At 44.0% G+C, this 22,703-nt stretch overlaps 1 protein-coding gene across 2 annotated transcripts in view; it reads left to right on the top strand.

The window, feature by feature from the left end:
- The window catches only part of ogfrl1 (opioid growth factor receptor-like 1), a 55,609-nt gene that overhangs the window by 5,885 nt on the left and 27,021 nt on the right, over positions 1 to 22,703 (top strand). Inside the window, exon 1 of one of the 2 annotated variants that reach the window (XM_068020117.1) lies at positions 8,690 to 8,763. The exons of the other annotated variant lie outside the window; for it this stretch is intronic. The gene's annotated coding sequence lies outside the window, so the exon portion shown is untranslated. Of the gene's footprint in view, positions 1 to 8,689; positions 8,764 to 22,703 lie in introns of those variants that run through there. 2 annotated transcript variants of the gene reach the window in all.

Raw genomic sequence — 22,703 nt, 5'->3', positions numbered from 1 at the left:
CCTTTTTCTAATCAATCAATGTTTCTCTGCAATTTTATGCTGCTGCCTACATTATTTACAATGCCACCAATCTTTTGTCCACAAACTTAGATAACATGAGAGGCATGTATCCAAGACATTAACAAATTCTGTATATTGAATAGGTGAGGTCCCAGCACATATCCTTGTGGGACATCGCTGATTACTTCCTTTCAATTTGAGTACAGAGCCATTATCCCTGCTTTCTGTCTTCTGACCAATCTCCTTCCTAACAGGTCCATAACTTGCCTTCAGTTCCACGAGCTATAATTTTAGCTAACAGTCTCTTGTGTGGAAACTAATCAGATGTCTTCTGGAAGTTCATATAAACCACATCCATAGATATTTCCCTGTCTACTACTTTAGTTACTTCCACAGAAAATTCAGTTGGGTTCATTAGACATGACCTTCCCAATTACAAATCCATACTGACTCTCAGTGCTCAAATTTTTCTAATGGCTCATATCACTCTGTGCTTAATTATAGATTCCAATAACATCCCCACAACAGATGTTTAGGCTAACAGGTGTGTGATTTCCTAGTTCTGTCTCTCACATTTTTTAAATAATGGAGTTACGTTGCAAATATCCAATCTAAAGGGACACTTCCTGAATCCAGAGAGCTTTGGAAGATTATGGCTAAAGTGTTTGCAGTCCCCTCCCACTTCCTTTAAAACCCTAAGGTGGAAACTGTCAGCTCCTGGGGAGTTTTCAGTCTTTAGTGCCATTATTTTTTCTAATAATTTTTCCTTGCTTACGTTAACTTTAGTGAGTTCCAGCCCTTGGTACATTTATTTTTTCTCTGTATTACCCTCTTCCTCCACTGTGAAGACAGACTCAAAGTAATTATTCAACAAGTGATTCCAATTACTCCTCCATTGGTGGCCATACCTGCAGTTGCCAAGGCCCTGAGTTCTGGAGTTCTCTCCCTAAACCTCTCCGCCTCTATTTTCTCCTTTCAGGCACTCCTTAAAACCTATTTCTTCTGCTCTACTATCTTGTGACTATTTCATTTTATTTTATTTATTTAGAGATACAGCACTGAAACAGGCCCTTCGGCCCACCGAGTCTGTGCCGACCAAGAACACCCATTTATACTAACCCTACAGTAATCCCATATTCCCTACCACCTACCTACACTAGTGGCAATTTACAATGGCCAATTTACCTATCACCCTGCAAGTCTTTGGTGGTGGGAGGAAACCGGAGCACCCGGCGAAAACCCACGCGGTCACAGGGAGAACTTGCAAACTCCGCACAGGCAGTACCCAGAATTGAACCCGGTTCCCTGGAGCTGCAAGGCTGCGGTGCCGCCCCTGCGCCATGTGACTTGGTGTCAAATTTTTTTTGATAATGCTCCTGGGAAATAGTTTGCGATGTTTTGCTACATTACAGGTGCTATATAAATACAAGTTGTTGTTGAAGTCTGCCATTTCCTTATTTTCATTTGCAGTATTCTGTGCTGAAAGGGCCTGCATTACCCTTGACTGCCCATTTTTCTAATATAACTGTAAAAACTTAACGTTAAATTTGATACACCTTGTTTCTTTTAATATCCCTTTTTGCAGCTCTTGCCATCTTTTTCTGCCTGTTCTGTTCTTTATACCTCTCCCAGTCCCCTTGATCTACTCTATTATTGCACTTCTGTACGCTCTTTCCTCTAGTTTCATGTTAACTGTCTCCCCTTGCCGACCATGGCTGTTTAATTTGATAAGTAGAGCTCTTGCCCCTTAGGAGTGTCTATTTGTCCTGTATTGAGCTAAATTCTTTTCTGAATGCCTCTCACTGTTCATCTGTAGTTTTACCTGATATCAATTTTGATAAGTTTGCTTTTGTCAGTCTCTGTCTCATCCTTTTCATGTTAGGCTTAGCAAAATCTAGAATCTTACCAACTGTGTTAAGTGTCTCCTTTTCAAATATAACACATAATATGATCAAATTCAGATTGCTGTTAGATAACTGTTCCCTTACTGTTAGATTATTATCTAAATCTGGCTCATTACTAAATCTGCAGGCAACTTCGCAGTTTTAGATCGTCTCTGGTTCCTCAATTCCCACCATGGGGTTTCCACTCATTGCTTTCCCTTACCTATACCCTGTCTTACTAAAGTTGTAGTAGTATCTTTTTAATCAATAAGGCTACCCCTCCACTTCCAGTTTCCCTATCTTTCCTGACAAAGGAAATTGGATGGGCACTTGAGGGAAATAAACATACGGGGCTACAGGGATAGAGCTGGGGGAATGGGACTGATTTAATTGCTCTGCAGAGAGCCAGCATGGACTTGATGGGCCGAAATGCCTCCTTCTGTGCCGTTATAACTCGATGACTATATCTCCATGACCTTTATAACCTGGAATATTTCACTTTGAATCATGACGATGTAACCATGTCCCTGTCATGGCCATCATGTCATAGCCTGTAAGCTGTATCTGAGCCTCTAATTCACTCAGTTTATTTCATATATGTCTTGTGTTACTGTATAAAACTCTGATTTGGGTAAGAGATCCTAATCTGTCCTTCTGCCCTGCCGCTGTCTCTCTCACACTGTTTAACTTAACATGTTCCTTATTTGGCACTTCTGCTGTAACTGCATTAGTGATTTTAATATTCCCTTCACCTGGACTATATATCTCACTTGAACCTGAATTCTGCTTTTATCCAGTTTTATTTTTAACTTTAAGCAATCAATTTTACGATTGTTTCTGATTGACCCTTTCCCCCATTTATGAGGTTTTACCACCTGATTTATTCTTTTCAGTTAGGACCTTGGTCCCAGCCTGGTTCAGGTACAGCTCCCTCCTGTCCCAGTATTGGTTCCAATGTGCCATGAAATGAAACCCCTCCCTCTCACACCAGCCTTTAGCCATGTGTTCACCTTCCTGATCTTTTTGTCCCTGTGTCAGTTGGCAGGTGGTTCAAGTAATAATTCTGAGATGACCACCCTTGAGATCCTGCTTTGAATTTAGCTCCTAACTCCTGACACTCCTTCAGCAGCCTCACAGCTCCAGGGACCCGGGTTCAATTCCGGGTACTGCCTGTGTGGAGTTTGCAAGTTCTCCCTGTGTCTGCGTGGGTTTTCTCCGGGTGCTCCGGTTTCCTCCCACAAGCCAAAAGACTTGCAGGTTGATAGGTAAATTGGCCATTATAAATTGTCACTAGTATAGGTAGGTGGTAGGGAAATATAGGGACAGGTGGGGATGTTTGGTAGGAATATGGGATTAGTGTACGATTAGTATAAATGGGTGGTTGATGTTCGGCACAGACTCGGTGGGCCGAAGGGCCTGTTTCAGTGCTGTATCTCTAATCTAATCTAATCTAATCTAAAAACCTCCTCCCTTTTTACTTCCGATATGATTGGTCGCAATGTAGTCTGTGACAACTGGATCTTGCCCCTTTCCAGTCATATTGAGATATCTCTTGCCCTGGCACCAAGTCAGCAACACAACCTTTTGGACTCTTTATCATGGTTGCAGAGGATGCTATCCCCTAAAACACTACATTTCTAGCCCTCACCCCACCAATCTTGGACAGCTCTCTGCTTCTTGGTGCCTCGTCTGAATTACAATGCAGTCTTTCTCCTTATCCTCTCAGGTATCGAAAATACTGTACCTGTTGGACAGGACTAGTGTCTGCAGGACCTTCTTCTCTATCTCCCCTTGGTTCCCCTCTGCAAACCTTGGAACATATGGAATAGGAGCAGGAGTAGGCTATTAGGCCCATTGGGCCTGCCGTACCTTTCAAACAGATCCTGGCTGATCATCTATCCCGAAGCCATTTTTCCCCACTATCCCCATATCCCTTGATGTCAATAGTATCCAGAAATATATTGATTTCTATCTTGAGTCTGCTGAATGATTGAGCTTCCACAACCCTCTGGGTAAAGAATTCCACAGATTCACCACCCTCTGAGTAAAGAAATTCCTCCTCCCAGTCTTAAATGACCTGCCCCTTATTCTGAGACTGTGTCCCCTTGTTCAATACCCACCAGCCAGGTGAAACACCCTATCCACATCTGTCCTGTCATGCCCTGTAAGAATTTTGTAAGTTTCAATGCAATCACCTCTCATTCTTCGAAACACTGTTGAATACATGCCAGTTTCTGCAATCTCTCTTCAGAAGACAATCCCATCATCCCAGGGATTAGTCTGGTGAACATCTGTTGTACTCCCTCTATGGCAAGTATATCCTTCCTTCGATAAGGAGACCAAAATTGTACACAATATTCTAGGTGCGGTGTAAGATGTTCCGTTCCTCTATCCCCTTACTACAGTTCTTGGACTTTGGGAATTACAAGAACAAAATTGCACATGACACAGGGCTAGGCTGAACCACTAATTTTTTTATTCAAAAAAACACAAAATCCCTCCGAACACCCTGTTCCAGAGACCTCTAAACTAATTTAAATCTCTTCGGAAAAAAACACAGGTAAAACCCCACGTTTCTGCCCCAAATTCACTCAATTCAAAACCCAAACCCTCCCAGGATTTGGTTGCTACACTTAAAATTGTTTTAAAACTCTTAGCCTCAAATACCCCTTGGATTTGGCTGATAACTTACAATCCTCCACACGGTTGGTCCTTCCGGTGAGAATTTGTAGGTCCACGAGCCAGGTTGACCGTTCCTGACCCTCCTTCTCGACTGCAGCCCCCACAGTACAAATCTCTTCAAGATTTGATTGAAAAACTTACAATCACCCACACGGCTGGTCATTACCAATGTTGATTGTAGGCCTGGACCTGAGATGACCAGTCCCTGTCCTTCAATTAACCGCAGTGCCAAACCCTTCAATCTTGTCCTTTTTGTGATGACCCTTATCGAAATATCATGAACACATCTCCTGAAGCCATCCTGCTGGATGGTCAGCACTTAGCACCTTTTAATCTCTTTCCTCTGTTACCTGGTTCAGACAGATCCATTTAGTGCTGATGTGATTTCCCTGACCGAGAACAATGAACTCCACCAAGGTGAGGTAATCCAGGCTCCAAAGCTAATATCCATGAAAGAGGTTTCTCTCCTGTCTTGACAGAAGTGGATGCTGTGCTTTAGGGCCGATTAGCTGTAACAATGGCCTCCCCAGTCACTTAACATGATGGCAGTTATCCTGTGTCACTGTTATGATAATGTCCCAAATTCCAGTCCTTTAACAGTATCAGTTCTGTTGTGATGTTGGGATGTTTGAAAATTGACTCATCGGAATGCAGCCTGCCCCTGTGTGCTTTGTGTTGAGGTTTGGCTCTTATTCACAGTACTAGTGTCCGTGGGGGTTGGGGTTCCCTCCCCATACTCCACAAAGTCCAATTTTAAAGTTCAGTTGAGGGGGGGTGGGGGGAGGAATTCTGATCCCACAGCGGTCTCACCAAGGCTGACTGACAATCGTACTCTCCCCCTTCCTGAACTTATACTTTCCTCTCGGGTATGACTGTACTGTGGAGAAAATTGTCCAGAAATTCCTCACTCCCCCTTGTGTGTCAGAATTTCTCCAACTTGCACTCCAGCTCAAGGATTCTGAGCTGGAGCCTCTCAAGACAATGACACTTCCTGTCACACTGCAAGACAGATCTGATCCCAGCACCTTTCTGGTTTATGCTGGATTTGTAACAGATGGTGTTACTGTGATGGTATTAGACAGCTGACGTTATACAAGATAAGTCTGATTACTGCTAAATTTTGCTGCTGCCACACAATGCAATTCTTTTCTGTGATCACATTGTACAAGAATCCCCCTACACACCTTGTGTTCATGCACCTTCCATGACTATTGGGTTAGTATTGTGCAGGCAGCATTTTGCCTTTACGTACTTTACTCTGTCTCTTGTCTGTACAGAAGGATGGGGAGGGGGTTGCATTGTGTGTCAGTATCTGACTCAGCACAACAGAGCAAGCTTCCTCACCCACCTTCTGTCAGGGGCAGATTCATAACCAATGTATTCCTCTCAGTCAGCTCCAGTCAGGTGCCAAATGGAAGTCAAGCACTTTCCTGTTCTCTTTTAATAGGATCATTCCGATTGTTTTATTGAAACAGGAGTTGAAGTGTCTCATAAAGGACACTTGTTTTCTTTAGCTGACCAGCAAATACAGCAGTGCTGAATCTCAGTTTGGTCAGCAGGCATTTTCTCTTGAGAGTCATCTTTGGGAGAGGAATGGCATCAGAGAGCGCACCTTCTCTACTTCGAATGAGCTGGACAACCGAATGCAATATAATATTGACATGAGATTTGCAGTCAGAGCATGTATGGCCTGAGTCTCAGGCTGGAAAGCAGATGGAGATGGACGCAGGATTAAATGCTTAATTACTTTGAAGGGCATCGGTTTTCTCAGGAAAAACTTGACTGAGTTAGTGAAATAATTAAACATAAACCTATTTTATTATCAGCCAGGATGGGGGTCAATAACTGATGATCCTTGTGTGCTATAAATAGCTTTGAGATGTGAAAATCTGTTGTTTTCACTTGCAAAAAGAAAGCCTTGCATTTATATTGTGCCTTTCACGACTTCAAAGTTCTTTACAGCCATTGAAGTATGTTTGAAGTGTAATCACTGTTGTAATGTCAGGAACGCAGCAGACAATTTGTGCACAGCAAGCTCCCGCAAACAACAATGTGACGCTGACCAGATAATCTATTTTAGTGTTGTTAATTGAGGGATAAATATTGGCCAGGACACCGGGGAAGAACACCCCCTGCTTTTCTTCGAAATAGTGCAATGGGATCCACTTGAGAGGCCAGTCGGGGCTCAGTCTTCTGAAAGACGGCACCTCTGCCAATGCAACACTTCCTCCGTATTGCACTGGAGTGTCACCCTAGATTTTCATATCTCTGGAGTGGAATTTGAACAGACGACTCTCTGATTCAGAGGTCAGAGTGCTAACAACTGAACCACAGCAGACACACTGACCTGAGTAACTGTTTGAAATCATCCCACCATTAGTTTTCACTGACGACACCCAGCTCCACCTTACCACCACCTCACTTGATCCCTGCACTGCCTCGATGCTTGTCTGACATCCAGTACTGGATGAGCAAAACTTTCATTTTCATTTAAACATGGGGAAGATCGAAGCCATTGCCTTTGGTCCCAACCACAAACACTGTTCCCCAGCCACTGATTCCAACCTTCTCCCTGGTCACTGTCTTGGGCTGAACCAGACTGTTTACAACCTTGGCGCCCAATTTGACCCTGAGCTGAGCTTTCGAACACACATCTGCAACACCATTAAGACCGACTACTTCCATCTCAGTAACATTGCCCGTCTCCAGCCCTGCTTCAGCTCATATGCTGCTGAAATCCTAATCCATACCTTTGTTACCTCTGGACTTGAATATTCCAGCGTTCTCCTGGCCAACCTCCCATCTTTCATCCTCAATGAACTTGAGTCATCCAGAACTCTGCTGCCCATATTGTTACGACCGTGACAATATCCCAACTCACATAAACTCCCATTCACCATCAGCCCTGTGCTCACTGACCTCATGGTCCGACAACAGCTTGATTTCAAAATTCTCACCTTTGTGTTCGAACCCCTCCATGGCCTCAGCCCTCCCTATCTCTGTAACCTCGCCCAGCCCACAATCCTGTGAGAACTCCGCATTCCTCCAATTCTGGCCTCTTGCCCATCCTCGAATAACTTTGCCCCACCATTGTCGGCCATGACTTCAGCTGCATCAGCCCTAGGTTCTGGAATCCACTCCCTCTCACTCCTTCAAACCCATCCCTTTGACCAAGATTTTCATCACCTGTCCTAATATCATCTTGTGTAGTTCTGTGTCAAATTTTGTTTGATAAGTACCTTGGGTCATTTTACAGCTTCAAACCCACTTTGAATTGTAAAGCCCTGAGGAAGTATATTACTGAATGAAAATAAAATAATTTGTATTTGGATATGTATTTTAAAAGCATTAGTGGAAGTGTTGGGACTGTGCACATCTAATTCAAATTTATGAAAAAGAAAGACTTGCATTTACATAGCGCCTTTCATGTTTTCTGGCTGTAAAGCACCTTGAGACATCCTATCAAGGACTTTTTGACATCTTGCCACTGTTGTAATGTAGGAAAATGAGCACATTGGATCTGCTCAGGCTTGCACTGCTGCTAACTCCCATACCTGGTAAATGAGAGAGACAGAGAGACTCGCTGTTTCTGTTATTTTAATTTAATCACGCCAGACACAAGAAGCAAGTCGAGCTAACTCAGTGCAAAGCCTTGCCAAATCCTGCAGACTGGTGATAATTCAGTTGCACACTCCTTCTCTCAATCCTCCTCCAGATTTCAGCCATTTTTCCACTGTGAAGATTGCTGGTGCACTCTGAGAATGTTGCTCTGGAATCTCCTTTAGATGTTTCTATGAAAACATTAAACAAAACACAGCGAAAGGCAGTAATTTATAAGTCATTCTTATATTTGTTAAAACTCCAAATATATCCACTATTTACAAAAGTCTACCACCACCAGCATATTTAAATGTGTTTTGAATGTTGTTTGCTCCATTCATTTGAATTCAGAATGGACAGTTTCCAGTATAATCATCCAAAGTCTAAATTTGTGCTGCTGCTTCTGGTATGTTTCCATGGCAATATGTTGATTAGTTAGTGAATTAGGTTGAGAACTCATTGTACAAACCTGCCAGTTATGCAATGTAAGAAACCCGTGCCTGCAGATAAATCAATCTGTACGTAACTGCATTACTGTAACGTGAAAATGTATCAGGGTCACACGTTGAAATAAAATGGCAGACAAATCACAGTAGAGGTAAGGAGAATTTTTTTTTGACCCAGTGAGTTGTTACACGCTACCTGTAAGGGTGGTGGAATCAGATTCATTAGTAACTTCCAAAAGGGAATTGGATGAATACTTGAAGAGGAAACCTTTGCAGGGCAATGGTGAAAGAACAGGGGAGTGCGACTAATTGGCTAGCTCCTTCAAAGAGCTGGCAGAGCTGAATCTCACCTCCTGTGCTGTAATATTCTCTGTGTCACAGAAAGGTAAGAAACAGGTCGAGTTGTCAATCTTAGTCATGCTGCTGTGAAGTGACACCAAAAATTGGGAAAATAAAACCTGTCTTTAGTGTTTAGAGATACAGCACTGAAACAGGCCCTTCGGCCCACCGAGTCTGTGCCGACCATCAACCACCCATGTATACTAATCCTACACTAATCCCATATTCCTACCACATCCTCACCTGTCCCTATATTTCCCTACCACCTACCGATACTAGGAGCAATTTATAATGGCCAATTTACCTACCAACCTGCAAGTCTTTTGGCTTGTGGGAGGAAACCGGGGCACCCGGAGGAAACCCACGCAGACACAGGGAGAACTTGCAAACTCCACACAGGCAGTACCCAGAATTGAACCCGGGTCCCTGGAGCTGTGAGGCTGCGGTGCTAACCACTGCGCCACTGTGCCGCCCCAACTGTCCTCGTCCTAGCAACAGGAACTGTCATACCCTAAAATGTCTTATCAGGACTCTCAGCAAAACACTTTTTTTGGAAAAGACTGCTCACTCAGCGAACAGTGTTGATTTAGAACAGTGCACGATAGCAGCCCACAAAGTAAAAGCAGGGTTACTTCTTCCCGAGATGCAGTGAGTGGAGGATAGTGTTACGATCAGGTGAGGAGGGGTCAAAGGGCTTCCCTCTTTTCCCTCTCCTGTTTGACCACAACAGGTTTATTTCTTTTTGAAGTGGATATATTTGCCAATTCAGTGAGTGTTTAATTGTTTACGTGCTGTGATCATTAAAAGGACCAATTGGACAGGTTTTCTTGAGTTTAACAAAGAAAGAGGTTAGCTTTGTTGTACTTAAACCAATCCAACTTCAACTTTCAACATTCACTCCCTCCACCACCAACACACAATGGCAGCAATGTGTACTATCTACAAGATGTACTGTGGCAACGCACCAAGGCTCCTTCAACAGCACCTTCCAAACCTGTGACCTCCACCACCTAGAAGAACAAAGACAGTAGATGCAAGGGAACACCACCACCTGCAAATTCCCCCCAACCCACAAACCATCCTAACTTGAAACCAGATCACCATTCCTTCACAGTTGCTGGGTCAAAATCCTGGAACTCCCTGCCTAACAGCCCTGTTGGTGTACCTACACCCCAAGGACTGCAGCGTTTCAAGAAAGCAGCTCACCACCACCTTCCCAAGGGCAATTAATACTCACCTAGCCAGCGACCAGAGAAATAAAAGAGGTATACAGTCTGTGGAGGTTGGTGACTCGGCTGGCTTCAAGCTGAATTCGGTGGTCGCTTTGGTAGTTCTGAGGCTACTGGTTTGAAGATGTGGATGGCTGATTTGGTGCTTTTCCTGGAGACAGCAATGTAGCTGATTTCCTTCAAGGAGTCTCTGCAGTAGGGATATGCCTAAGTGGTCACGGTAGGCAGGCAGGGTTCGAAGCTTGCAAGGTGGATTGGAGAGAGCGAGAGGGGAAGGAGGGATCCCACTTGGATCTTCTCTTGTCAGTGTCTAGCTGCTTGTCTTGTTGCTGTCAAGAAAACACCAGCTTAAGCACACAGATGGTGGGCCTGTCACCCAATGATTCAAGCATAGTGGTTACCAATGTGTATTCCCTCTTGCGACCCAGGTTCGGTTCTGGGTACTGCCTGTGCGGAGTTTGCAAGTTCTCTCTGTGACCGTATGGGTTTCCGCCGGGTGCTCCGGTTTCCTCCCACAGCCAAAGACTTGCAGGTTGATAGGTAAATTGGCCATTATAAATTGCCCTAGCGTAGGTAGGTGGTAGGAGAATTAAGGGAAGGTGGGGGCGTGGTAAGGAATATGGGATTAATGTAGGGTTAGTATAAATGGGTGGTTGTTGGTCGGCACAGACTCGGTGGGCCGAAGGGCCTGTATCAGTGCTGTATCTATATAAAACAAAACCCTGCAAAATGTTTTTGGCCCTTCAAGTATCTATCCAATTCCCCTTTGAGAATTACTGTTCAATCTCCTTCCTGCACCCTGTCAGGCAGCACATTTCAGATCACAACTCACTGTGTGAAAAAAAAATCATGGTTATATTTGTGCCCTTCTGTTATTTGGGTTATGTTCCAATTCATTATAACTGAGGTCTTTTTTTAAAAAATATAACATGACTGTTTGTTTGAGCCATGAACGGCGAGTGCTCTTGTGTCATTGTGGCGTACACTGCAGTCAATGCCTGTCCTGGGCCCTGCGAAGCCTCAGCAGAGGAGTCAAGTTGTTGGGAGTCTGGGGCTGTGGCTGAAATGTGACTATCTTTACAAGGAATATTGAAAGCCTTGCAGTAGTTAATGACTTTTTTAATGTCCTCTGCAACACTGCTAATGTTTCAATTTTATGAGGATATCTGGGTATATTCGGGCTGTAGCGTAATGTTTGGATTTCAGTGGCCAGGCATTACTTTCCATCAAAACCCTTCAGCTGTGTTTGAGCCTTGTAACATTCACGTCTTTTGTTATTTTGCATCTCTGTCTTTTTAACTTAATAAAGTGAGACACTAAGGAAGTATTTTAATATAGGTTAAGGGTTACAGAACCAATGTGGGTGGTTAGACTTCAGATACAGATCAGCCATTGACTTGAATGACAGAACTGGCTGAAGGGGCTGAATGGCCTCCTCTTCTTTCTACATTTGTTCCTTAAGTTCAGTCACAGTAAATAAGAAGTTAAAAACCAACTTGCTCATCGAAGCCTTGTCCTAGCCTAACCAATGTTTCCAGGGTGACCTCATTGTTTACAGACAGTTTACATAACGGAGGAACCAACCACATAATTGAAAAACAGATGTGCTGTCTGTTGTTTTTTCTGATTTGCTGACCTCCTCTAGTGTTGCACGTGGGGGTCAAGACCGGGTATAGCCGGTCCACCCAGGTTGGACCAGGGTGCACTGTGTAATTTAGTCCATATTTTAAGGTTTTTCATTCTGTCCACCTCTTTATTTGCTATGCTTGCATCCCAAACAATAATATAAAACCAGAGATGTAGGGGCGGATTTTTAGCCCCTGATGAGGGTGAGCCGGGAAGCAGGCGGACGTGGTTTACCGGGGGTTGGGATGGGGGTGAGGTGGTTCAGGGCTACCCACCGGCAGGTGACAGGTAACCAATTGAGCTTGTTAAGGGCCTATTAAGGCCTATTGTCAGAGGCTGACTGCATTTTCTGGTCGGCCTTCGGGCTCCCCGAGGCATCGGGGAACAGTGCACCTGCCTCTCAATGGCAGACCAGGGCTCCAGCACGCCAGGCAGGCTTTGAGGCCCTCACCACATGCCTGGCTTCAGCTTTAACCACAGGCCGCCCTGTGGTTTCCCCTCTACACCGGTGGCCTGGCTGCCAAGAGAAGTTTTTATTTTAAAGTTAAAGTTGGAGAGGTGCCCCCTCTCTCACTTACCGGAAAAGGCAGCCTGCTGTTTCTTCAGTGCTGCAGAGCCTCCTATTAGCCTTTCAGCATCAAGAGCCTGCCACCGTCCTTTATTGGTTGGCGAGTCCGTCCTCAGGCCATTAATTGGCCAATTTGGGGAAAATCACAGCTGAATGACTGTCCCCCACATAATGTGGTTTTCTGACCCCCATTTGAGCCTGATGGTTCAGGCCTGCAGGAAAAGCCTGCCAATAGATTTAGTTCCAGCATTGGGGATTATTTGTGGTACAGGCCGAAGACTGGGAGATACAAATCGGAGACACTAGTGAGCCACCACTGTTGAAAGAGTCCAGTTACTGTCTGACCAGTTTAAATTGGCAAACCCCCTAATTCATGCAGATATCATTTCTAATGCTTTAAGATGGATGAAAGTGTCAGATAAACAAAGGTTTTGTAGATAGGACGATTTTTCAAGGTGTGTCAGATTGGCATCTTATTTTCAACTGTTTGAATTCAACAGTGCCTAATTTCAGGGGTAGTAATGAACCTGCACTTTTCAAATCATTGGGGGGGATTTTATGTAGGTGACGGGGGTCTGGACCATCGGCTAAAGAGTTGGTTTCTTCCTCTGGGGAAGGTCTGCCACATTACGTGCCAATTAGGGAGTTAAGTGGACAGCAGCGGGCCTTCCCGGGATTAAGGACCCCAGTGACAGATGTCCCGCCTGCTGAGAGCTGCCAGCCAGTCAGAGGCCAGCAGCCCTTTAACTGAGCAGTGTCACCATGGAGCCAGTGGCTGCTGCAGGTACTGGACTCACCAGAGGCGAGGGACCCACACTACAGCCGGATCAGAGCGGGAGGGATTCATGGGGTGGGGGTCATGGGGGAAGGGAGTGTGAGGGGGTCAGCAGCAAGGGAAGCGGGTGGCTCTAAGCAGGCCTCCCCTCTTCCCGATTCCCCTAGGTGCCTCTTATCGACGGACCACCCCGCCCCCCCTCCCCCACTCCTTCCCCCAGCAACCTGGAGCTGGCTAGAGATCTGGACGGGTTTGCTTGGTGTGTTCCCTGTGTGGCCACAGACCTGCACACTGCATGGCTGATACCGTCAGAGGTGGGATGAGGCCCATAATTGGGCGTTAATTATCTATATAATGGCCTCAATTGATAGGACCAGAAGGCGGTTCACAGGCCTTCCCCCCCACCCCCCCCCCCCAACGGACTTAATTGGGGGGGAGGTGGGAAGGTGACGGGTTCCCCACCTGCCACCATCCCGTCTGATTAAATGCTCCCCCCGCCACCAAACCCACCGCAGGGGAGAGCATAATATCCCACAGGAATTTCAAGGATGGTAAACATCACAGGCAGGAAAAGACCAGCTGTTCCAGTCTGGACATCTCAACTCGTCACTTCCCAGCACCCTGCCTTCCCCAGCCACATCATCGATATGTGTAAGGGGAAGCTGGGTAAATATCTGGGGCAGAATGGCCTGCTTCAGTATTCGTGCCAGATTTTTTTAAAAACCCAGGGATAAGAAAGAGAAACAATTCTGGGAAATCCCTCTCTGAGCTTCTCAGGAGTGAAGAGTTTTCTCAATTTGACACTTTCCAAAGTACGGGTTAAAGGAACAACTCCTGTAGTTAATCTGTAAAGTGGAAAATAATTATTCTTAAAGAAGATTGATTCCCATTCGTTTAGCACAGAACTATTTAACTTCTAGTTTTACAGGGACTGAGCAAAGTTCAAGAATTATTGTGAAACTGTTCTGTTTCTCCCATTTATTCACCAGTTCAGTAAGCTAGTTTGTCTGCTGAATCTAAACAAAGGACTCGTGTAGTGTCAGACAGAGAGGCTCAAAGACAAAGAGGCTTCTGTGTGCCACCGGGTAGAACCTGTAACGAAAGCTAATTTAACCGCTTTATCTTAGGGGCGCAGATACAAAAAACACAAAAAGTAACAATACAAGTTAATAAGGCCATATAAAAAAAGACCCTAGCACTAGAGTTAATATATAGAGGAACAGAATTGAACAGTGAAGAAGTTATCTTAACCTTGTACAGAGTCATGATTAGACCACATTTGGAGAACTGTGCACAGTTAAGAAAATTATATTATCAAAAGGATATAGAGGCACTGGAGAAGGTGCCAAAAAGATTGACAAGTCTGATGCCAGATCTGAGAGGTTGTAACTATCAGGGAAGACTGAATGGGCTGAGGCTGTTTTCTGGAGAGGAATAGAATCGAAAAGTGAAAAGGTTATTTTGGTCTTGAATAGAACTCTGATTAGACCATACTTCAGGCACTATGCACAGAGACTGAGAGGTGGCCTGATAGAGGCCTGTAAGATTATAAAAGGGTTTAAATAAGGTGGTTGTACAGAAAATGCTTCCACTTATGATAGAGTCCAAAACTAGGGGGCCATAAATATAAGATGGTCTCAAAAAATTACAACAGGGAATGTGGAACTCACTCACTCCCACAAGGGAAAGTTGAGGTGAATAGAATAGGTGCATTTAAGGGGAAGTATATGAGGGAGAAAGGAATAGAAGGACATACTGATAGAGATAGATGCTGTAGGGGAGGAGGAGACTTGTGCGGAACATAAAAGCCAAGAGAGACCAGTAGGATTGAATGGCATGTTTCAGTGTTGTAAGTTCTATGTAACGGAAGGTTCACTATTCATTATCTGGGCAGATTTCATAAAATGCATCAGAAAGGAATTACCTTCAGTTCCTTCTATAAGTAGGATACACCACAAGGCTGCTTGGTGCAGGCAGGTTTTGGAATATCTTCTGTTTGCATCATTGTCCAACTTCTTGCTTTTTATTTTTTAATGGGATGTGGGTGTTGCTGGCAAGGCCATCATTTGTTGCCCATCCCGAAGTGCACTTGACAACTGAGTGGCTTGCTGGGCTATTTCAGAGGGCAGTTAAGAGTCAACCAAATTGTTGTGGGTCTGGAGTCATATGTAGGCCAGACCAGGTAAGGACAGCAGATTTCCTTCCCTAAAGGACTTAAGTGAACCAGATGGGTTTTTATGACAACTGATAGTTTCATGGTACCATTCAATTCCAGAAGTTTTTATTAATTAATTGAATTTAAATTCCACTAGCTGCCGTGGTGGGATTTGAACCTGTATCCCCAGGACAATAGCCAAGGCCTCTGGGACATGTTTATTGACATTACCACGACACTACTGTCTCTTAAGAGCTTGAATTGAATGAAATAGAAATCAGACTCCACAGATATCTCCATCTTACACACTAATGGGGGCTGCAGTTCCAAGTTTAGGTGTCATCTTTCTGTTTGGTGGTTGAGGAGCTTGGTATGTTGTTAGATTTGGACGGTCAACTGTCCGGGTCCTAAATTGAGCATCTAGGGCAGTCTCAATTTACTTCTTGGTGGACATGGTCTGAGGATAAGGCCTTTCTAATGTTGCATGTTAGGTACACAACCTGCATTTGAAGACTCTGCTGTGCTCTAGTGTGTAAGTTCTATAACCTTCTTCTTCTTCTTTGTCCTCCTTGTCTCCAGAGACAATGGATACGCGCCTGGAGGTGGTCAGTGGTTTGTGAAGCAGTGCCTGGAGTGGCTATAAAGGCCAATTCTGGAGTGACAGGCTCTTCCACAGGCGCTGCAGATAAAATTGGTTGTTGGGGCTGTTACACAGTTGGCTCTCTCCTTGCACTTCTGTCTTTTTTCCTGCCAACTGCGAAGTCTCTTCGACTCATAACAGTCATAGCAAATCATGGAGACAATCCAGCACATTCCACAGTGACAATGAGCTGTGAAGCTAATCATGATTGACTGATCCCCACAGGGCAGACTTACTCCATGAATTGCTGCTTCAGACACTCCCATCTCCTGCATTTCAAAGCAATTGGAATCAAATTTTAACTTGGGGTGTGGGTGCATTTTTGTGGGGCAGTGAAGGATGGGGCACAAGTGGAAAGCTCGTATGGCCAAGACACCAAAGCCATTTTAATTCCCAGGCTGTATCTGAACACCTGAGACTGTCTGCTCCTCTGCTACTTTCAAAGTTTTGCCGTTCTTTATAAATCTCGTCTCTGCGTTCTTTCTCTCAGTATCTTACATTGAAATTCATCTCACATCTTATCCACCCAAACTAATAACCTCATTAAGCACACTCCCTATTATTGAGTCATCATAAAATATTGTACTCCCTCCATAGTAATATCATTGAGGAGAGCCAATCACTGTGGGGTCTGCTCTTTACATCCCTTCATTCAAAAAAATCCATTAACCCCATTATCTGTTTTCTCAGCTCTGATTTCCCTTGCTAAACCACTCCACCTCTCTCTCCTTTTCGGAAGCTCCTTCAAAAATGACCTCTTTGATCAAGCATCTGTCTTAATATCTCCTTATGTGCCTCAATGTCAGAGTTTGCTTGATCATTGCTCTGTGAAGCGCCTTGGCATGTTTTACTACATTAAAGGTGCCAAATAAATACAAGGGTTGTTGTTCTGTCCAAGTTCCTATCTATGTCATCACAGAATTGTTACAGTGCAGAAGGAGGCCATTCAGCCCATCGTGTCTGCACTGGCTCTCCAAAAGAGCAACTCCATCAGTCCCATTCCCCTGCCTTTTCCCTGTAACCCTGCACATTCTTCCTTTTCAGCTAACTGTCTAATTCCCTTTTGAATGCTTCAATTGAACCTGCCTCCACCACACTCTCAGGCAGTGCATTCCAGACCTTAACCACTCGCTACGTGAAAAAGTTTTTCCTCATGTCCCTTTTGCTTCTGTTACCAAATACTTTAAATCTGTGCCCTCTCATTCTCGATCCTTTTACGAGTGGGAACAGTTTCTCCCTATCTACTCTGTCCAGACCCTTCATGATTTTGAATATCTCTATCAAATCACCTCTCAGCCGTCTCTTCCCCAAGTAAAACAGTCCTAACTTCTCCAATCTATTGTTATGACTGAGGTGGGAGTAATGCACTGTCAGTTCAGTCCCATCAATTCACAGGCCGCAGCATATTATTAAAGTTTTACCACCCAACTGGAAATCTGTCAAACTAAACACTTTATCAACCCCCAGAATAAAACAGGCCAAACCAGGTATCTTTAGACAACAAATTAGCTATTTATTAAAAAATTAAATCTCAAACACTATTACGATAAACCTATGTCTAAAGACCTTATTACTTATTTTAACCTATCTCCCCCATTCACACGCACACATTCAAATCAACGGTTAACCAGTTTCTTTGTTTACAAAAAATTATGCTTAAAAAATTTAGCTGATTCTTAATAAATAAATAACTGGGTTGGAAGTCTTCGTGGGTTACATTCCTGATGGGTGAGGTTTCCTAGTGTGAAAATAATCAAATACCACTCAAAGTCTCCACGCAGATTTGATGAAACATTCTTTTAGGCATTTGGCTGCAGCAGGCATCACACAGTTCTTTAAACAAGGAGTATAGCAATGGGTCCACTCGGATTTTAAAACCAACAGTCTCTCAGTTGAAACTTTATTGCAAATTCCAGCAAACACAATCAGTCAAGAGAGAATCAATCTTGAAGCAAAGATTCTTAGATTGGAAGAAAAGAAAAAGGATTTTTGCTACCTCCAGCAATACAAATGGTCTCTTCAAAGGGATTTTTTTCCTCCTTAGGCAATTAACTTGGCCTGTAGCTCCTTGTAGAATTTCTGCTGAGAAATAGACAGCTCTTTTCTTCAGTAAGCACACTTTGCTGGTGTCTGCTTGAGACTGATTTTAGTTGGTTTTTACACACAGTCAAATCGAAACATTACACCATGTGACCTCTCTCTCCTCCTGTCGCCTAGGTAACAAGTGCAGCTGGCACACTGCCTTAGAAATCCAAAAGCCTCTTTCTCTGTCTTAAAGGTACACTGTTTTAATTCAAGCAGAAAAGATAAGTACAGTTCCGTGACACTATCTTCATAACAAGTCTGTCATCCCTGGAACTATTCTCGTGAATCTTTTCTGCACTCTGTCCAATGCCCTCACATCTTTCTTAAAGGGCGGTGCCCAGAATTAGATGCAGTGCTCCAGCTGAGACTGAACTAGTGTCTTATTTTAGTTCAGCAATATAAGTTCACATTCCCTTAATTTTGTAACTATGCCTCCTAACCATTGTCTTTTGAAAACTGATGTACACAACATGCTTGACATTTCCTTCATCAGCTCTCTGGATTTTTTGATATAACTGGTCTTTTACAAATCCATAATGAAAACAAATAGTACTGGAAAATACTCAGCAGGTCTGGCAGCATCTGTGGAGAGAGAAGCAAAGTTAATGTTTCAGGTCAGTGACCTTTCATCAGGATCTGTTCATCATGCGTTCTGATGAAAGAATCTAAAATATATTGTTTTCCCTTTATATTCTACCATCCCCAGTGCCCATAGAATCACAGAACAGTTACAGCACAGAAGGAGGCCATTCAGCCCATCAAGTCTGCGCCGGCTGAAAAACTAGCCTCCCAATCTAATCCCACCTTCCAGCACTTGGTCCATAGCCTCACAGGTTACAGCACTTCAGGTGCACGTCCAGGTACCTTTCATGTGAGTTGAGGGTTTCTGCCTCCACCACCGATCTGGGCAGTGAATTCCAGACACCCACCACCCTCTGGGTGAAAATGTTTTTCCTCATTTCCCCTCTAATCCTTCTACCAATTACCTCCAATCTGTGCCCCCTGGTAATTGACCTCTCCGCGAGGGGTAACAGGTCCTTCCTGTCTACTCTATCTAGGCCCCTCATAATATTGTACACTTCAATTAAGTCATCCCTCAGCCTCCTCTGTTTTAAAGAAAACAACTCTAACCTATCTAATCTTTCCTCATAGCGACAGTTTTCAAGCCCTGGCAACATTCCTGTAAATCTCCTCTGCACTCTCTCCAGAGCAATTATGTCCTTCCTGCAGTGTGGTGACCAGAACTGTACGCAGTACTCCAGCTGTGCCTAACCAGTGTTTTATACAGTTCCAGCATCACATCCCTGTTTTTGTATTCTGTACTTCGGCCAGTAAAGGAAAGCATTCCCCCATATGCCTTCTTCACTTTATCTACCTGTCCTGCCACCTTCAGGGACCTGTGGACATGCACTCCAAGGTCTTTCACCTCTACCCCTCTCAATATCCTCCCATTTATTGTGTATTCCCTCCCGAAATGCATCACCTCACACTTCTCCGGATTGCCCATCCCCTAATTTCCAGTTTTAGTAACATAGTAACAGTTTGAGACAGGAGAAGACCCTTGGTCCATCTAACTCACCTCTCCACAGTACCCCCTTGTGCATTGTTAATAACCCTTGTTACGACCACGTGGTGAGATTTGGGTGGTTCCCACTGTTCAACTCCCAGCTGACCACAGCAAATGGTTCTGTTGTTAGCATTTAACGCCTTTTTGTTTATTTGTCAAATAATCTGACAGCGACAGGTTTTCTTGTAGGTTTAAAACAGAAAATCATTTATTTATTGATCACTACACCTTAACCCAAAATTGCCGCTACCATATCCACTTACGCATTCACATACAGACAGACAGACACACACACACACAAAACGACAGATAGAGAGGAAAAGGGGTAAGTGGTTATAAATGAGGTAGGTTTTGGGGGTCACGATAAACCTGATGAATTCTCTCGGAAGTGAAGAGCTCACTGGTTGTAGGCCTGAGGTGTTTGTAGATTTCTCTCTTGGTTGAAAGTTCACTTGAAGATGGTGGATCATTTCTAATTCACTGCTGCATGTAAAGATGCAGAATTCCAAACCAGGGTGTTTCCCTTCTGACTGTCTCCTAGCCCTTCAGCTGTAAAGAAGTTTCTAGGTGAGGCATTTTTCTGGGTGTCTCTCTCTCTCTTCAGGGAGCTACCTTTAAGGTCAGAAATGGTCTCTGTTAGGAGATGTGGATCTCCCTCCCTGTGGTGACCAGCAATGGCCTAGGAAGTGGCTACTTCATACCTTCTTTGTTTCAGAAGAACCCATTCAATTCAGGTATGTTTCAGAATGGGTGTAATTGACCCCACCTGGATCAAAACGTATTCCTTTGTCCCTGTCAGAGAGTTTGAATATACAAAGACCAGGTCATTTAACCTTCGGTGGCCATTTTTAGCAGTATTGTCCTTTTTTTAAAAAAAGGTAACGTCAATTTTTATAACTCTTCAGTTTTAGTTTATATTTTTTCGTCGTCGCACGTCTTGTACGCATGACACCCTGAATCCCATTTGTTGAAAGAATCTGAAGTGTCTGGCTGACAGTGGTGTCAATAATGAGCTGCACTGTGTCAGTCACTGAGTTGCAGACGGGTGGGCCTTATGACCGACTTACAGCAGACAATCTATTTTACAGTAAAGTGTCTATTTACTCAGCAAGCAACATCTATTTAAACAGTCTCTACAAACTACAGCAAACAGAACTCATGACTGAAACTACAGCAAAGTTTGCTTTTAAAGGCAGGATTATTTCTCCAGCAATGTGCAGTGAGTGGAGGATAGTCACTGAATACAAATTTTATGGGTAAAATCAATCACAATCACTTACAACAGTGCGATCTTCATGAGCGATTGACAGGGGAATTGCCCAATCATCTCCATTCTGGCCAGGAAACATGTTGTCACTCTGAGCCAAAAGAGTCTTTTTTCAATATTCATTCACGGGAGGTGAGCGTCGCTGGCTAGGCCAGCATTTATTGCCCATTCCTAATTGCCCTTGAGAAGGTAGTGGTGAGCTGCCTTCTTGAACTGCTGCAGTCCATGTGGGGTAGGTACACCCACAGTGCTGTTAGGAAGGGAGTTCCAGGATTTTGACCCAGCGACAGTGAAGGAACGGCGATATAGTTCCAAGTCAGGATGGTGTGTGACTTGGAGGGGAACTTGCAGGTGGTGGTGTTCCCCTGCATCTGCTGCCCTTGTCCTTCTAGTTGGTAGAGGCTAACACTTTTAATTATAAAGTTGCTCTTGTATTTCCTATTTTCTCCTTGCTCTCTTTAATTTTTAAATAAGTGAGACTTATTCAAACTGCCCACTCCCTGAAGGTGTTCTGCTTTCTATTTCTGTTCTGGTTACTGCAGCTGTGATGGGTGGCTGGGCATGAAGTGAGGTGCAGTGCTGATCAGTGCAAGGCAGGTGCTTTGGAAAAATGTAAGTGGGTTAAACAGAATTATATCCAGAAAAGCTTCATTGTTTTAAGTTGTTTTATTCTTGAAAAATGAAGCTCAAAATTGTGGGAAATTGCAATTCTGAGATCATTTGGGTTCAGCAGCCGAACATTTGTACACTCAAAAAAACCCAACAGTATCAGGGAAATGCTGGGAGGAGGTGCAGGTGACCCAGTAAACCACAGAAATAAAGACTGAGGGGAACAGAATCTGAACTTCACAGATGTAAAAGAAACTGTCATGAACTCACCCAGAGTGAGCATTCTGATCGAAGAATGAAAGGGGAAGCTGGCGGATATAGTTTCATACAAAGAAAAATGAAACATCTTAGTACTAGTGCTTCCTGAGGCCGAAACTGTAACATCAGTTAAAGGGAAATTGGATTAGTGTTTAGAAAGAACTAATAGAAAAGGAGACTGGGAAATGGGATTCGAATAGATAGTTGTTGGTCTGATAGTGTCGGCTGGCTTTACATCCTCATTAAACACAAAACTGAAGTGCACATCTTTAGGCGGCACAGTGGTTAGCACCGCAGCCTCACAGCTCCAGGGACCTGGGTTCGATTCCAGGTACTGCCTGTGTGGAGTTTGCAAGTTCTCCCTGTGTCTGTGCATGTAGCACAATATGTCTGGGTACAATTCCATGGGTTTCTGTTTAACTTGTGACCAAACAATCACTGACTTTGTGGCTCCAATCTTCATCTTTTTAAACAGCCTTTCAAGTCCAATTACAGTTTTTGTTGCTTATCTGTACAAACTGGAAAAGTGAAAAACTGATTCAGAATCGGAAGGTAGGTAAAGTGAACATTCCAGTGGTTGGGTCGGGCCGGGCACGGGAAAAAAGGAAGGACTCTGGCCAGGTTGGGCTCGGGTCCGATGTGGTTCTGTTGGGTTTGGGTCGGGTTTTTTTTTCCTAATCTGAGCCGGCCTTTAACTCGGTTGTCAGACTTTGTTCATCAGTCTTTGATAGAAACCGGGGCAAATAATGAGCGAGCTCTTTTAGAAAAAGCAGCTTATTCACAGAACTCTGGCAAAATCCTCTTGGGGTGCTTACACTTCTGTGTTTTCCCTACCAAAATGGTACTTTGTACAGAAGGTTCTAGAATGGACCAGTTTTAATCTCTCTGGTAATGAACACAATTATAGGGAGGTGGTCTGCTGAGTACAGAGCACAAGCAATACAATGATGGGTTAAACTGAGGTAAGGTAAACT

This window comes from Heterodontus francisci, chromosome 3, assembly GCF_036365525.1.
Source record: "Heterodontus francisci isolate sHetFra1 chromosome 3, sHetFra1.hap1, whole genome shotgun sequence".
In the NCBI taxonomy this organism is placed as follows: Eukaryota; Metazoa; Chordata; class Chondrichthyes; order Heterodontiformes; family Heterodontidae; genus Heterodontus; species Heterodontus francisci.
This window is presented reverse-complemented; position numbering and strand designations above follow the sequence as displayed.